General features: G+C 43.4%; 1 protein-coding gene across 2 annotated transcripts in view; it reads left to right on the plus strand.

The window, feature by feature from the left end:
* The first annotated feature begins 2,899 nt into the window (after nt 1-2,899).
* Nucleotides 2,900-16,064, plus strand: part of LOC100495331 (NXPE family member 1) — a 57,186-nt gene continuing 44,021 nt past the window's right edge. The window contains exon 1 of one of the 2 annotated variants that reach the window (XM_031906152.1): nt 2,900-2,971. The gene's annotated coding sequence lies outside the window, so the exon portion shown is untranslated. The remainder of the gene's footprint in view (nt 2,972-16,064) is intronic. The other variant, XM_031906153.1, reaches the window with a different exon arrangement.

The raw sequence follows: 16,064 nt of genomic DNA on the forward strand, positions 1-16,064 counted from the left end.
GTACGAAACCTCGTTTCGTACGATAATCGGTGCGTGTATGGCATGTCGGCGAGTCGACCGATATCGCAGGAAGCTGCCGATATCGGACGACTCGCCGATCGGACAAGTTTGAAAATTTTGATCGGGCGCCATAGAAGGCGCCTGACCAAAATTCTCCCTTCAGAGCTGAATCGGCAGAAGGAGGTAGAAATCCTATTGTTTCTACCTCCTTACCTGCCGATTCAGCCCTGAATGGTGTGTGGCGGATCTTACGATGTTTCGTGCGACCGATGGTCGTACGAAACATCGTCGGATCGCCACGTGTATGGCCACCTTTAGGGCTCTGGCACACGGGGAGATTAGTCGGACGCGACAAATCTCCCTGTTCGCGGGCGACTAATCTCCCCGAGTTGCCATCCCACCGGCGAACATGTAAGTCGCCGGTGGGATGGCACACGCGGCGGCTCGATTTCGGCAAATCGCCGAAAATGCCTCGCGAGGCAACTTTGGCGATTTGCTGAAATCGTGCCGCGGCGTGTACCATCCCACCGGTGACTTACATGTTCGCCGGTGGGATGGTAGTTCGGGGAGATTAGTCGCCCGTGACAAGGGAGATTTGTCGCGGGCGACTAATCTTCCTGTGTGCCAGAGCCCTTTAAGGTGGCCATACACGTGGCGATCTGACAATGTTTCGTACGACCATCAGTCGCACGAAACATTGTAAGATCCGCCACACACCATTCAGGGCTGAATCGGCAGGTAAGGAGGTAGAAACAATAGGATTTCTACCTCCTTCTGCCGATTCAGATCTGAAGGGAGAATTTTGGTCAGGCGCCTTCTATGGCGCCCGATCAAAATTTTCCAACTGGTCCGATCGGCGAGTCGACCGATATCAGCAGCTTCCTGCGATATCGGTCGACTCGCCGACATACCATACACGCACCGATTATCGTACGAAACGAGGTTACGTACGATAATATCGGTGCGTGTATGGCCACCTTAAGGCAGAGCATGCACATCCCCCTGTGAAAGAGTTCTCCTTTCATGTAGATAAGATAAGAGGTAAATGTAAGTAAAGTCCGTGCACAGGTTTTTTTTTTTTTTTAAATAACACAGCAGGGAGAAATGAGCCCAGAGCTTCAATGTCTATGGGTGGAAGGGAGAGGGGCGTAAAAGCTCTTGTTTTTTAATGCAGAATGGGGCCCCTTATTTGGCATTCTCATTTGATGGATGGCTCTATTAGTGGATAAGGACAATGGTACACGTAGCATAATTTCCACCTTAACTGCAGGAAAATGCGGGAGTAGGAATTTTCCAGTGATTATGCTTTGTATGAGCCATTTCCCATTCTCCTTGATTAAAAGCAGCACAATTCATCAGGAACAGCCCCCTAAGTTTGCTCATAGTCTGTACAGAGAGATACCATAAAACTATGGCAGCATAGGGATTCCCCTGTACTAAGCACAATTCACCAGGAACGGCCCCCTAAGTTTGCTCCATACGACGGCTACATAAACGCTGCTCTGTTCTGCTAGTGTTGGGTGAGTCTGGCAATGGGAGTACACTGCAGGGCAAATTACATTCTTTCCATGGGCATGGCATGGAAAGAATGTCCCATTTTTTGTCCCTATTCAAATTTTTTAAATGTTTGGAGGTATGCCTGCATTAAGCACAATTCAATTTCTGAAAAACTAGAAAACTATGACAGCTTAGGGAGTCCCCTGTACAAAGCATAATTCACAATGTACTAAGGGGCCCGCAAAAATGGTTCCAATTGTGCCCCGCAGTTGGTAAGACTAGTGATGGGCAAAATGTTTTGCCAGGCATGGATTCACGGCGAATTTCCATATTTTGCCATTGGCGGATTGTTTCGCAAAACGGATGAAAAAAATTGCAGCGGAAAAATTCGCTGTGCGTCCAAAAATTGGCACGCGTGTCAAAAGAATAATCGTGTGTCAAAAAAGAATAGTCACGGGCGTCAAAAGAATAGCCGCGGATGACAAAAGAATAGCCGCGGACGACAAAAGAATAGCCGAGGGCAACAATTTTTTTTTAAGCACGTCATTTTTGCCGTTTCGCAAATCTTTTGAAAGATTCGCAAATTTTTGGGCTAAGCGAAACGGGACAGATTCGCTCATCACTAGGTAAGACCGGCCCTGGCCAGACCTCAATGAATCGTGAAAAGTTTTGTGAAGAGGTTTGGCAATCACAGAGCTAAGCTTGTTTAATACCCTGAGATTAATACTATCCGGTCCTAGACCTTTGTTAACCTTTACATGTTTAAGTCTCTTTCAAATTTCCTCCTGAGTGACCTATGCATCAGTAGTTGTATTGCTAGAATAGGGTCTATTAAAATGCCTTGATTAGCTGGCTCCTCAGTTGTGTAGCCTAATGAAAAATAAAAGTTCAAAGTGTCTTTTTTCCTGTTCTCATAAACCAACTGTCTCCCCTGTTTCCTGGTTCCGCACCTTGCTTAATTTTTTTACTATTTACATACTTAAAAATAATTTTGGATTCTTTTTAATCCTAGGTGCAATACCCCTTTCCATCTCTATTTTTACTGGCCTGATAGCTTTTTTGCATGGTTTATTTGCTGCCTTGTACCTGATAAAAGTTTCTGCTGTCCCAGCTAACTTGAATATAACTTGTATATATCAAAGCATGTGCATTTTGGATCACATAAATCAATTATAGAAACACAGATACAAACCCATTGTTAGCAGTAGCACATAGCATATACAGTACTGTGAATCTGCAAGTTCAGAAAGGCTTTGTGGAAAGTTATGTGGATTTTACTGTAAAACTCTCATTTTACAGATAAAAGCAGGTTGACAACTAGGAAACTTTAAAGCAAACAGTGCTCTAGTTCATGTTGTTTAACCTGAACACCACCCACAAATTACTCTGTACTTTAACTAAAGTTGCAACAACGGCAGAGCTATTTGCACTACTGAGAGAACACATTATCTTAGGCAAGTGACACATACATAAGGTGAGTTGTACTTACAATGATCTGTTTTTTTACATTAAGAGATTAAATATTATTGGTAATCTGCAAAAAATAAAAAAATGGTTACTTGACAAAACAGTCTTGAACATACTGTGGTGTATAATTGTGTTATATATTTTACATGTTTTATTTTAGCTCTATTGATCTTACTTATTAATTATGTGGAAAAATATATAAATTTTAAGCATGTAAAGTAGTGCAGGTCAAATGATATATTAAAAAAAAAATTTTTTTCTCTTTGTTTTCCTTTCCCTTTTTTTTCTTCATATTTCTCCATCTGCATTTTTACTTAAATGGAAGTACCATCTCTTGTTTGACAGTTCCAAGATCTGTTGGTCCTGTTTATTTATTTAATTGTCAGTGATATTGAAAATGCTCAGTGTGCTCTGGACTGTTGTTGAGAAGATAAGTTTAAAAGGGACCTATCCCCCAGGCATAAAAAAATTGTATAATAAAAATCATTTTCTTAATTCCTCAGTGATTCAGACTCTCGGCCCCTTGGCCAAAGGATCCATCTGCTCATTGCTGTGACAAGCAATGCCCCCAGTTCCTTCTGGGAGATCTTAACACAGGCAGGTTGCCTTCCTTCTCTGTATGCTTCCTTACATTTTCACTACTATTAAATACCTTTTCACAGGACAGCCTTCCTATGGAGAGTTAGCCAGGCCACTGGATTGGATTGTCTAGCCTGCCTTTTCCTTCCAGAACACTATAGCTTTCAGGGCCAAAGAGCAAAATCATATAATTAAAGAAAACATTCTGTTTAGCATCATCTTTCTTAACGCTTACATCTCCCACTTTGAATAACTTAAAGTGCAAACTCACCTTTTGACACATTTCTTTGGTTTCTCTCTCACTATAGCACAAAGCTAATTGAACTACTGAGAAAGCACATTATCTTAGCTAAGTGACACATACACAAGTTGACTTTCTTGTTTTTTCCAGGTCTGTATGCATGTTTTGACAGTAAAAAGCAATTTCTGAATTGCTTGTTTCGAACATTTGTTTACCTATTACTGAAAAGATTTTTATTCTGCCCAACAATCTATACGCAAAAACATAGTGCAGAGAGGCACACATAGCTTGATACTCCTTCACTTAATAATATATGCATTTCAGTGGTATTTTTAAATAATTATCATTATTATTATTTATATAGCGCCATCAATTTATGCAGCGCTTTACAGAATAGAGGGGTATAAAAGACATAATAGTTAACAAATATAAACAATTCACAAAAATGTTTTGCAGTTACATTGGATGAGGATCGGAGACACTAGGGGGAGGGCCCTGCTCGCAAGAGCTTACATTCTAAAAGGGAGAGGTGAGACATAAGGTCAGGGTAACTAGCATGGCGGAGTTCATGTAGATGTGCAAAGTGAAAGTAAGTGTGGAGTGAGAGGTGAAAACCAGTGTTTAGGTTATAGGCTTGAGTGAAAAGGTGAGTTTTAAGAGCCAGTTTAAAGGCTTGGAGAGTCTGGCAGTGCCTAATGGGATGGGGAAGAGCATTCCAGAGGATTGGTGCAGCACGTGAGAAGTCGTGGATGCGAGAGTGAGAGGAGGTGATGAGTGAGGAGAAGAGAAGGAGGTCAAATGTAGAGCAAAGGTTACGTCTGGGGGTGTACTTGGGGATTAAGGTGGTTAAATAGAGTGGTGCGGCACCAGTGAGTGCTTTAAAGGCGTATACAATGATTAAATATGTCAGTACCACATCCATTCATACAACTCTCAAAAGTAACTTGCTTTTTAACTTGTTTATTAATGACCTGGAGGTGGGCATAGAGAGTACTGTTTCTATTTTTCATGATGACACAAAATTGTGCAAAACTATAAGTTCCATGCAGGATGCTGCCGCTTTACAGAGCGATTTGACAAAATTAGAAAACTGGGCAGCAAACTGGAAAATGAGGTTCAATGTTGATAAGTGCAAAGTTATGCATTTTGGTAGAAATAATATAAACGCGAACTATGTACTGAATGGTAGTTTGTTGGGGGGTATCCTTAATGGAGAAGGATCTAGGGGTTTTTGTTGATAACAAGTTGTTTAATTCCAGGAGGTGTCATTCTGTGGCTACTAAAGCAAATAACGTGCTGTCTTGTATAAAAAAGGGCATTGACTCAAGGGATGAGAACATAATTTTGCCCCTTTATAGGTCCCTGGTAAGGCCTCACCTTGAGTATGCAGTGCAGTTTTGGGCTCCAGTCCTTAAGAGGGATATTAATGAGCTGGAGACGTGCAACTAAACTGGTTAAGGGGATGGAAGATTTAAACTATGAGGTGATACTGTCGAGGTTGAGGTTGTTTTCTCTGGAAAAGAGGCGCTTGCGAGGGGACATGATTACTCTGTACAAGTAAATTAGAGGGGATTATAGGCAGATGGGGGATGTTCTTTTTTCCCATAAAAACAATCAACGCACCAGAAGTCACCCCTTTAGATTAGAGGAACGGAGCTTCCATTTGAAGCAGCGTAGGTGGTTTTTCACGGTGAGGGCAGTGAGGTTGGGGAATGCCCTTCCTAGAGATGTGGTAATGGCAGATTCTGTTAATGCCTTTAAGAGGGGCCTGGATGAGTTCTTGAACAATCAGAATATCCAAGGCTATTGTGATACTAATATCTACAGTTAGTATTAGTGGTTGTATTTATAGTTTATGTATGTGAGTGTATAGATTGGTAGGTGTGGGTTAGGTGTGCTGGGTTTACTTGGATGGGTTGAACTTGATGGACACTGGTCTTTTTTCAACCCTAAGTAACTATGTAACTATGTAACAACTGTCTCTATGCGTTACATGACACCTTAGTAATGTTATCACACTAATCCCACAGCATTCCGTGAGCTTCAAGTGTCACCTCTCTGAGGTGTGGACTTCCCATACCAGTTACTTCAACTCAAGCAGCTGCTCGGATGAGTACTGAAATGTCTCAAATTATTACTCAGCAAGTCCAGTTGCTTTAGATTTATTTATATTAGATATATCATGACCTGGATGAATGAAAATCTTCATAGTCGGTTTTTTTAATGTTATACAGTTTTTTGATATATTCATATTATATTCATTCCACATTGGCACTTACATTTAATTCTAGCAGTATGGCACTTTCACTTTTATCTAAATGCTAATTGAAACTACCTACCAATGATTAGCTTCAGCCAATTTTATACCTTATTAACATATAATTTAATAAGCCTAATAATATGTTTCCATGACATCTCATGTCTTTCTTTTACAGACGCAGCTTTTGCTGCTTTGGCTCTGCAAGAAAGGCATTGCTATGACAATGTGCTTACTGATTTCTTCTAAACAGTGAGCAGTCATTAGCTATGTTGGGATACTGCTTTAACGTGATTTTAAATGCTTGACTAAAACTTGCATTATTTAGGTGTTCAATGGTAATTTATAATGTACACTTCACTATAATACACATATATGTTACATAGTTACATAGTTACATAGGGTTGAAAAAAGACCAGTGTCCATCAAGTTCAACCCATCCAAGTAAACCCAGCACACCTAACCCACACCTACCAATCTATACACTCACATACATACACTATACAACCACTAGTACTAACTGTAGATATTAGTATCACAATAGCCTTGGATATTCTGATTGATCAAGAACTCATCCAGGCCCCTCTTAAAGGCATTAACAGAATCTGCCATTACCACATCACTAGGAAGGGCATTCCATAACCTCACTGCCCTCACCGTGAAAAACCACCTACGCTGCTTCAAATGGAAGCTCCTTTCCTCTAATCTAAAGGGGTGACCTCTGGTGCGCTGATTGTTTTTATGGGAAAAAAGAACATCCCCCAACTGCCTATAATCCCCTCTAATGTACTTGTACAGAGTAATCATGTCCCCTCGCAAGCGCCTCTTTTCCAGAGAAAACAACCCCAACCTTGACAGTCTCACCTCATAGTTAAAATCTTCCATCCCCTTAACCAGTTTAGTTGCACGTCTCTGCACTCTCTCCAGCTCATTAATATCCTTCTTAAGGACTGGAGCCCAAAACTGCACTGCATACTCAAGGTGAGGCCTTACCAGGGACCTATAAAGGGGCAAAATTATGTTCTCATCCCTTGAGTCAATGCCCTTTTTTATACAAGACAGCACTTTATTTGCTTTAGTAGCCACAGAATGACACTGCCTGGCATTAGACAACGTCTGCCTGGCATTAGACGTCACCATTTAAGAACCACCCCTTTAAGAGGCCCAACACCGGGTTAACTATCAGGAGGGTGTGGGTTGGACATGGGGGTGTTTAAGAAAGGGAAAGGGAGGTTGAACTGGGTGGAGCGTAGAAATAGAGCTATACGTGTGAAATGTTTGGGATTCATCTGTTTTCCTGAGACAAAACGGAGGGTTTGAGCAACATACTTATTAGGTGCTAAGTAAGCCAAATTTTATGTATTTTGGGCTGCCTTTGGGACATTTTATTTGTAAATTATACCTACTCTGTTCTGTGGAACTTTTGATTGCTGATTTCTGTTGCCCTTTTTGCTTCTAATGAAGCCTTTTGGAGTTAAAAATAAACACATGCCTCCCAAATGTTGCAATTTTCACAGGATAGTCCCTTTTTTAACAGCTCAACCTGCAGTCCTGGATTCTTACTGAAAAGGCCCTCATTTCTCATTTATTTTCTGCGCTGAATGCTAAAAAACATACAAACTTAATTAAAAAGTAGCTTTTGGCAGAGAGCCCAGAAATCTTAACAAGCTATACCTGCACTTAGATACATTGTTTCCCAAACTTAATTAAATAAGTGGACTTTTGTCAAAGAGCCCAGAAAGTTAACAAGCTACACCTGCACTTAGAAACAATTGTAACTAATTAGCTAAACCGGTCTCTTGGGGGAACTGAGACTTGCAACTTGAAGGGCAATTTCAGCTTTTTTTTAATCAAAACTGTAATAACACATAAAACCTAAAGCTCTGACTGGTCCCAACATGATGGAGTGGGTCACCACAGACCAGGTTCCTCCCTGTTGACCTACAGCACTGGGTGAGTCATGGGGACCCCAGAACTGCAGAGCAGTTGGTAGAGATGGTTGAGCGGTACATAGTGACTGAGGAATTGCTTACTCCCCACAACTGCTGAGAAAACCAACTCAGGAGAGAACCTTGCCACCTGGGGAAAGTCTTCCTCAGTATCCTGGAGTGAGTGTGAGAGAAGGGCAGGTGAAGACAATTCTGCACTAACAGGGGGCACAACCAAGTTCATTCTCCCCACATAAAGAGGGCAGTGTGCAATATTGGAGTTGTCAAGCCTGGGAGCACGCTAAAGCCCATGCAGTGTGGGGCTCTCCAGAAACTTCTGTTATACAAAGAAAGTTTACACTGCCCGCCCTGACTTATCTGAAGAGCAATTTGAGTGTATTGTCTACTTCAGTTAGGCTCTATTCAAGGCTCTCTTGGATTCAGGGAGCGTAGTGACCCTTGTACTGGACAGTGTGGTTGGTGAAGTCGGACCTGCAAACAAATCCCTTTGGATTGTTTGCATTCACAAGATACCAGGTCCTACACACTAGTCCCAGTGTTGATTGCCGTTTCAGGTGGCAATTTTGTGCATGAGGTTGGGGTGGTGAGTAATCTCTACCCCGTTATAGTGGGATGTAACTTTCCTAAATTTTGGGAGTTATGGGAAAGTGTAGGGGAGAAAACCACTGACTTGAGGGTGGAGATGGGGCCCCCAGGCCCACTTGATGTTGTCATTAATATGCCAAGTGATGATAAAATGACTGACAAAATGATAATGTGTCATAGCTCTAACCTCTGAGAGAAAGTGAAACTGTTATTGACAGTCCCAGTCCAAAGACCATGTTGCCCTCTGAGGGGGGGATTTATCCCCATTACAGGTAATGCTGGGTGATGATGGTGAGGATGATGAGGAAGATTCACCCCACCCTGTATGTCCTGGTCTGGGTGTGTCAAGGGGAGGGCACTGCCCAGATGTGGGATCCCACTTTAGTTAATGCCAGGGAGTAAGTTGTGGTAATAAATGGTGTTCCTCGGGACCCTGGGGCAGATAAACCGTGGCCTCACTTTGCTATCAATCAAACTCTATCAGGTCACCAAGATCCGTGAGGAAGTCATTGAACAGCTATTGGTTCCCCAGCCCTACAGGTGGATGGTACTCCATCTTGTGCACACCTAGGGGCAGTAAAGATCAAGGCATGAGTTATGGACTGGTTTTACTGGCCAGGTTTGAAATCCAAAGTAAAAGGCTCCGTCTTCACATTTTTGTAGGCCATTGGTGCCCTTGCCCATTATTGAGGTACCATTTGAGCATATAGCTATGGATTGGGTAGGCTTCCTGGTAAAATGTTCCTGAGGGCATCAGTACATTTTGGTGATTCTTGACTTTAAGGAATGCTTCATCTAAACCATTGCCCATGAGTTGCTCCAGATGTTCTCCAAGACAGGGTTTCACCCCATTTATGTCCAAGGTATGGCAGATGTATGCAGATTATTTCATGTTAAACAGTTATGCATCTCTGTCTACCATTCACAGATGGATGGGCTGGTTGAGTGCTTTAAAAAGACTCTAAAAATCATGCTTAAGCGAGTAATACAAAAAGATGGTAAAGACTGGGATTGTCTATTGCCTGCACTATTATTTGCGATATGTGAGGTACCTCAAGCATCCACAGGTTTCTCCCCATTTGAGTTGGCGCAGGCCCCGGGGACTACTTGATATCATAAAAGAGGCTTGGGAGAGTGAAGCTACTTACCACAAAGGTGTTTTGGAGTATGTTTCCCAAATGAGGGAAAGAATTTCATGGATGATGCCACTGGTAAAGGAACATTTGCGGAGTGCCCAAGTGGTGCAATGCCAGGTATACAATCAGTCAGATAAGATGAGGCATTTTCAGGTGGGGGATAGAGTGGCAGTACTGATTCCCCATGTGGAAATCAAGTTCTTGGCCAGATGGCAGGGCTCATTTGAGGTTGTAGAGAAAGTCAGCAAGGTGAACTACAAGGTTCACCAACCTGGCAAGAGAAAGCCCTATCAAATCTACCACATACTGTACATTTTTAAAACTGTGGAGAGACAGGGAACCAGTGACTGCTCTAGTCGGTACAAGTGAATGGTTGAGGCCAATCATGTTGATACCCAAGCCCAATGGAACTCTGTGATTCTGCAATGATTTCTGGAAACTCAACAAAGTTTCCAAATGTGATGCCTATCCCATGCTTCGGGTAGATGAGCTTATAGAGAGGTTAGGTCCTACCCGTTATATCACCACCTTGTGTTGGATAGATTTAGTAATATAATACAACTTCTAATACAGACATATAAGTGCAGGCTCACTTTAATACAATAGCAGACTCACTTGTGTCTAGGGGTATGATGATAATCTTCAGGCTCATAATATTTTATAAAAGTAAAGTTCAATGAACAGGGTACGGCATAGCTATTACTTAATCCAGGTTCAATTACATATATTAGCACAAAGAGGGAGACAAGATGTTAAACTCTGTTACCCTAAAAACCCTACTAACCTACTAAGTGTAGATATCTAGACATCTATGCTCAAATTGCCTGGAAAAACCATTCCTTCCAGGATAAGCGCAGAGTTGTTACTTGCTTTGATGTTTGATAACCCCAGCTGCTCTATATCCCCCCATGTAAATGTAGTTACCTGTTTGCAATACAATGTGCAATACAACTGTTCGTTCAGTTGTCTAGACTTATCATCTAAGCAACATTTGCTAAATATGCATCCTGGATTACTAATTAATGTATATACAGATTTTACTAAACACACTACTTACACCTTGAACCTCACAATGGGGTACTGGCAAATCCCCCTGACCCAGGCAGCAAAGAAGAATTATCCAGCAAATGGCATTCTCCACTGCCGAGGGCCACTTTAGTATAGGAGAATGCCCTTTGGTTTACAGACAGCTCTCACAACGTTCCAGACGGCTATGGATTAGCTTTTACAACCCCAACAGAGGTACACATCGATCTATCTGGCCGATATTGTAATTTTGATTAGGGGCTGGGAGTCACATCTTCCCAAATCCAGGCAATACTCAACTTCCAAAGAATGGGTGGGTTCATGGTCAACCCAGAAAATGCAATAGGAATGGAGGAGGCCAGGTAACTAGGGTAGATGCTGTCCAGAACTGGCCCTTCCCTAAAACCAAAAAGCAGGTACATGCATTCCTGGGATTGGTTGGGTACTACCGAAGGTTTGTACCCAATTTTGTCACCATAGCGGTCCCATTAACCGACCTGACTAAATGTAAAAAATCTAGGCCTTCCTAGAACTCAAGTCTGCCCTTTGTCATAACCCTGTGCTGGTGGCTCCCAATTTCACAAGGGAATTTATGGTCCATATGGATGCTTCTGATATATACTGGTGCAAAAATGGAGACTACCATCTAGTTTAGGAATTAAGACGATGGGATTGGACCACTCACTGCATGATTTTTCTACTACCCCAAGCTCTAGCATTTAGGGTTCTTTAATTTAACTTTATACCAGGCTCAGTTACAATATCCTATTTTATCACAGTGGTGTGCCCTGGTAAATCATTATTTTGCTTTGCTGCAAAAATCTTTTTCCTTCTGCCTCTGACTTGGCAGCAGGGTCTCAGATTTTTTACCTCTGGTATTAAACTATCTGCTGTTTCTATAGGGAAATTTACAGCAGCTAGAGACTCACAGTCTTTTCAGGGCTTAATTACCTTTACACATACCTCCCAACATTTTAAAAGTAGAAGGAGGGACAAGAACATCTGCTGTGCGTAGTGCGTCAAAAAATTTTCAGGCCATGCCCACTTTGTGGCCGCGTCCCCAAAACAGCCCCATTTTCCACACCTGAAAAGCACAACATACACAAAGTGCACCAGGAGACAGACAGAGTGGCCCCAATCATTTTATGACATATTGTGGCCCTAAGGATTTCATTATGCACTGTGGCACCTGTATATCATGACAGACTTAGTGTAGTACAAGCATCCCATGCTACATATCAGCATCTCTAATACCCATTTCTAAACATTTAAAAACTCAGAAAATCACCAGAGCTGTATGAAGCCCATCAGTACAAAGGACACAAAGACATTGGTATCCAGGGCCCCCTAAAACACTGGTATCCAGGGCCCCCCTAAAACATTGGTAGCCAGTAGTGATAAGCGAATCTGTCCCGTTTCGCTTAGCAGAAAAAAGGTGAAAAATTCGCGGAACGGCGAAAATGTTGCGCATAAAAAAAATTGTCAACTGCAGCTATTCTTTTGTCGTGCGGCTATTATTTTGTCACCCGCAGCTATTCTTTTGTCGCGTGGCTATTATTTTGTCACGCGGCTATTATTTTGTCGCTCGCGGCTATTATTTTGTCGCTCGCGGCTATTATTCTGTCGTGCAGCTATTATTTTGTTGCCCACGGCTATTATTTTGTCGCCCCCGGCTATTATTTTGTCACCTACGGCTATTATTTTGCAACAATTTTGGGACGCGCAGCAAGTTTTTCAGCGGCAAATTTTTTCATCCGTTTCGCGAAACAATCCGCCAATGACGAAATGCGGAAATTTGCCCCGAATCCATGCCTGCCGAAACATTTCGCCCATCACTAGTAGCCAGGTGTTACGTTTTTCATTGGTGCCAGGGCAGGGACCCCCTAAAACATTGCTAGCCAGCCCAGGGCCCCCTAAAACATTCCTGGTCCTCCCCCAGTGTCCCCATACTATGGGCTGCTCCCCACTGCAGCATCCTCCAGCTCCCTCCCAGCGTCCTCCCCAGCATCCTCCAGCTCCCCCCTTAGCATCCTCCAGCTCCCCCCTTAGCATCCTCCAGCTCCCTCCCAGCATCCTCCAGCTCCCCCTTAGCTTCCTCCAGCTTCCCCTTAGCTTCCTCCAGCTCCCTCCCAGCTTCCTCCAGCTCCCCCTTAGCTTCCTCAAGCTCCCCCTTAGCATCCTCCAGTTCCCCTTTAGCATCCTTCAGCTCCCCATTAGCATCCTCCAGCTCCCCCCTATCATCCTCCAGCTCCCCCCCTAGTATCCTCCAGCTCCCCCATAGCATCCTCCAGCTCCCCCCTGGTATCCTCCAGCTCCCCCTAGTATCCTCCAGCTCACTCCCAGCATCAGCCCCAGCATCCTCCAGCTCCCTCCAGTGTCCTCCCCAAGATCCTTTAGCTCCCCCACAACGTTCTTCCGAAACATCCCCCTCCTTCCTGCGGCTCCCCCTGCTCCCCCCACCATCCGCCTACTGTGTTTGCCTGCGTCCCCCGGCTCTTCTTCTCCCCGTGACGTCACACCCACGTCTCTCGGGAGCGCCGCTTCTTCTGCACCGCATTCACCAAATGAACTGAGCGGAAAAAGCAGAAGAAGCGGCGCTCCCGAGAGACGCGAGTGTGATGTCACTGGTAGAAGAAGAGCCGGGGGACACAGCCGAAGGAAGCGGGATGTTTGAAGACAAATCCGGTACTGCGGGACAGGGTGAAAAAATCTGTACTGTCCCGCGTAAAGCAGGACAGTTGGGTTTACTCTTCCCAGGTTAATGCACCCTGTAATTGACGTCTCCTGCCTTTTCTACAAACTCCAAAAGTTTTTGCCATGTTGCTAATAATTAACTTTCTACTTTGGAAACAAGAACTAGTAATTGGATTAAAGGTTCTCACTGTAGCAGAACTATTATACACTAGGGATTGGGCCACCTGATCCACTTGTAAATGCTCTCTTATAATAGGCATAACCTTTTGAATTCTATCCTGCATTTGACTGATATGGTCAATTACACTTTTAAATGTGGTGGCTCCCTGTTCCCAGGTCTCCTTGGCAATATGCAGGAGACCCCTTGTGTGTCTCCCATACATCAGAGAACCCAGTGGAAGCTTGGGGCACCTCTCTTATGACAATCATGAGGAATGGCAACCAGCAATCCTAGTCCTTGCTATCTGTAGACACAAAACTCAAGTCTCCTTGCAAGTCTGTTTAGAGTCTTTCACTGGTTTTGCTACCACATCAGCTTTCTTTTGAATATTTTCTACCCTTTAGTGGCAGGTGCTACTTTACCTATGCCAGGAGCTATTTTTTAGCTGAACAGTCTTGAAGAAAGCTCTCCAATCCGGGCGCCCCGAGGCTGCCGCGTTTGTTGTGCCCCCCTCCCCACACTTGCATACAGAGCAGTGGGGAGAAGTCCCCATTGTTCCAATGGGAGCAAAATTTCAAGTAATTTGGTCCCCCAAGTTTGTGCCACCCTAGGCCTGGGCCTTTGTGGTCTCTCTACAAATCAGGACCTTTACTCAAACAGGGCTACAATTTGATCTGCATCAGCTGGATCAGCTTGGCCTGAAAAGCGTGGTAGCTGCACTGGTAAGGCATGCAGAAAACAATCAAAAACCACTCTTTTCACAATCACTTCAGGGTTTGCGCATCCCAACAGATTTGCCAGATTGTGTGAAGAAGATGGGAGTGTCAACTCTGGTCTGGCGATTCTAGATGAGGCTGATCTCTCTAACAGCCGGGAGACAAGTTTCTCTAGTAGTGGTGGGAAGGAGAGCAGAGCTAGGCCTAAACAGATGGTGGTTACAGGGAATTCGATCATTAGGAAAGTGGATCTGTCAAGCGGATCGCTTCAACCGAACAGTTTGCTGTCTTCCTGGTGCCAGGGTTCAGCATGTGGTTGATTGGGTTGACAAATTATTGGGAGGGGCTGGGCATGACCCGGCTGTCTAGGTACATATCGGTACTAACGATAAAATGAACGGTAGATGGAGGACCTTAAAGAGTGAGTTCAGGGATCTAGGCTCTAAGATTAAGGAAAGGTCCTCCAATGTAATTTTTTCGGAAATTTTGCCGGTGCCACGTGCAAGTTTAGGGAGACAGCGGGAGCTTAGGGAGCTAAATGCGTGGCTAAAGTCTTGATGTAGGAAGGAAGGGTTTGGGTTCCTAGAACACTGGGCTGACTTTTCTTTGGGGTACAATCTATACAACCATGATGGATTGAACCTCAATGGAAGGGGGTCTGCTAAGCTAGGGGTGAGAATGGTTAAGAGGCTGGAGGAGTGTTTAAACTAGACAAGGGGGGGTGAGCTAAAGTTTTATGGGAAAGCTAGTGTAACTAGCAAAGGGTTGTGGGGGAGGAGTGAGGGGGGCATATAGTTTATCAGATAAGGAGCTTCCATTGTTACAAGGGAAACAGACTAATTTTCACCTTAGCTCTAACTCTCCGTTAGCTAATGTGAACATCAGAGGGAGAAGTAATAATCTCCGCTGCATGCTGGCTAATGCATGAAGCTTGCCGGGTCAATTAGGGGAGCTGCAGGCTATTGCATGTATTTAAAATTATGATTTAATTGGTATCACTGAGAACTGGTGGGATGAAAAACGCGACTGGGCTGTGAATTTAAATGGTTATACACTTTTTAAGAGGGACAGAGAGATTAAAAAGGGTGGAGGGGTTTGTCTTTATGTAAAGTCAGATTTAAAGCCATGTAATAAAGACATTACCAATGAAAATGTTGAATCTCTTTGGGTAGAAATTTAATTAGGGCAGAAGGTCACAAAGAAAATGATCATTGGTGTATGCCGCCCTGTATAGATGAAGAGGATGAGATCCAGCTGCTGTTGCAAATGGAGTAGGATTCACAACAGGGTCAAGTTGTTATTATGGGGGATTTTAATTATCCGGATATTGACTGGAGTAATGGGGTGGCTAAGTCATAAAAAGCTAGTAGGTTTGTAAATATGCTAAATGACAACTTTTTATTTCAGGAGGTTCAAGAACCCACTAGGAATGACTCTATTTTGGACCTGGTAATAACCAATAACACTGAACTCGTCTCTAACATTTGTGTGGGTGAGCATTTGGGGAACAGTGATCACAACATGGTCTCCTTTGAGATAATGCTGAAGAGACAGCTCTATAAGGGATTAACTAAAACACTCGATTTTAGATGTGAAGACTTTGCCAGTATAAGGGCATCTCTGCAATGTGTCAACTGGGAAAGGCTTTTCATAGGATTAGACACGAAGGAACATGGAACATCTTTAAAACATTGCTTTGCAGGTATACACAACAGTATATTCCCCTTGTATGCAAGGAGAGGCATCGCAAAGCAAAA

Source organism: Xenopus tropicalis, chromosome 7 (assembly GCF_000004195.4).
Source record: "Xenopus tropicalis strain Nigerian chromosome 7, UCB_Xtro_10.0, whole genome shotgun sequence".
In the NCBI taxonomy this organism is placed as follows: Eukaryota; Metazoa; Chordata; class Amphibia; order Anura; family Pipidae; genus Xenopus; species Xenopus tropicalis.